Source organism: Zalophus californianus, chromosome X (genome assembly GCF_009762305.2).
Source record: "Zalophus californianus isolate mZalCal1 chromosome X, mZalCal1.pri.v2, whole genome shotgun sequence".
In the NCBI taxonomy this organism is placed as follows: domain Eukaryota; kingdom Metazoa; phylum Chordata; class Mammalia; order Carnivora; family Otariidae; genus Zalophus; species Zalophus californianus.
Genome location: NC_045612.1, coordinates 112,709,498 through 112,711,490, shown reverse-complemented (window position 1 = coordinate 112,711,490; position 1,993 = coordinate 112,709,498). Strand labels below are relative to the sequence as shown.

Below are 1,993 nucleotides of genomic sequence, written 5' to 3'. Positions count from 1 at the left end.
CAGATATATTAGTCAGGATAGGCTGGGTTATGTTTCAGTGACAAATTGACCCCCAAATATCAGTGGCTTAATACAATAATGACTTATTTCTCATTCATGCTACATTTTCATCATGAGTCAATGGGGTCAGGGCACATAGTCCTCAGGGACCTAGTCTAAAAGAGATTTCACAATATTGTAGCTGCCATCTGGAACATGTGTCAAGCTCAATTATCCATGGCAAAAGAAGAGATACTGGAAAAGTATGCCCAGATTTTTCACTACTTCTACCTGAAAGTGACACATGTCCCTCTATTCACAACAGATTCTAAATAGCAGGGGTGTTGGAGAGGGAAGAAAGATTATTTTCTTAGAATGACTTCCTGATCTGTTGAAATTCCTTGGTCAAACAAAGGAGACATATACATACTTTTGGAAGCTTCTTTGCAGAGTGCTTCACAAAGAAAAACGTGTTTTCTTTGTGGGGGTTGGTGGTATAGAGTGATGGCAAAGAGCACGTGCTGGGGGTCTGAGGCATATCTGTGTTTGTGTCCTGACACTTAGTGGCTACATGTCCTTGGGCAAATTGCTTAGTCTTTCTAACCCTCAGTTTCCTAATTTGCAATAAGGGTGTGATTTTATCTATTGCACTTGGTTAGGATTAAATGAAAGACTATGTAAAATGTTGGCACAGTGTGTCAAGCCTATGGTAAGTGTTCAAAAACTGGTAAATATTACTGTTTACCACTTTTCATTATGTTTTTCATTATGAATACATCTTTTATAATTTTACATGTATCAAATATGAAACATTTTAAGTTTGGATTATTTAGTGGGTTCAACAGTTGATGGGTTTAGATGTGGTAGTTATCAATGGTTTCAAAGCAATGAGGTGAGGCATCATACCTTTTCCCTAGTCATAGTGGATCTGACAAGGAGACTCTGGTTTCTGATCACCACACTCAGAATCATTTCTATTACCTTTTCTTTAATCCTAACTGATGGTGAGGGCATAAAAAGAAGAGGGTGTCCCATGTTATCAAGATTCTAGCTGTTATTTATAAGGCTAAGCCATTATGTATGTATGCATGCAGGTTTTGAAAATCCCATTCTTGAGATCTGGAGGTGAAATTGGGTGTCATGATGTAGATGGGAAGAGATGGAAAATGTTTTATACACTCTGGTATTAAAACCATGAAGTCATTGGTTTTATATTTTTTACAAAGACAAAAATTTCTTTCTTTTTTTTCATTTTAACAGTTTTTATTGAAAGTCATATATAAGATGACTTTATTCCTGCATCTTCTCAATTGTTTCTTCCTTATATTTGCCCTCTTCCTTTCCTGCTTGGCGAGAATTGACTTTACCTTCAAGGATTTTTTTGCAGTCTCTGTCCAGATTTAGTCTAGTGATAACCACCTTGCTAGGGTGAATGTCCACATGGACAGTTGGATCATTCGCCTTCTCTCACTGTACTTTTCAATGTAGATTACACATTTCTTCCTATAAGCCTGGACTACTTTGCCAATTTGTTGACCTTTGTAGTGTGCCAATGTGCTGACCTTTGTAGTGTCCTTGCACAACCCGTACTTCATCATCCTTTCAGATGGGTATTGATCGAACACTTTACTTCTGTCTCAGCTCTTTGGAAAGAGGGGAAGACAATCTTCCTGCGAATGTGGGAAGGTGCATTGAAATAGCTTTTGTGGTTCTTGCTCTGGTCAGAAGTCGAAAAGGGATTGAATTTCATTTTGGCTGCTGGCACTTTAGTGATGGCTGCCAACAATTTCTTATTTAAATGTTTCTTTGTAATTTCATCAAATAGGTTTTATTTATATGATATGCCATCTGATACTGAACAAATGTTAGTGTTCTTTTTATTTGGTGGTACTAATAAACATGTTCAAAAATATTTTTAGGGTTTTTTATGTAGTCTTATTGTGCCAGGTACTATGGTATATACAACTTATGATTCTTATGCACAAACAATGAATCATGAAACACTACATCAAAA

General features: G+C 36.6%; 1 pseudogene; it reads right to left on the bottom strand.

Annotated features, from left to right (window-relative positions):
* Positions 1-1,269: 1,269 nt before the first annotated feature.
* LOC113930874 lies at positions 1,270-1,729 on the bottom strand (annotated as a pseudogene).
* Between the last annotated feature and the right edge of the window lie 264 nt (positions 1,730-1,993).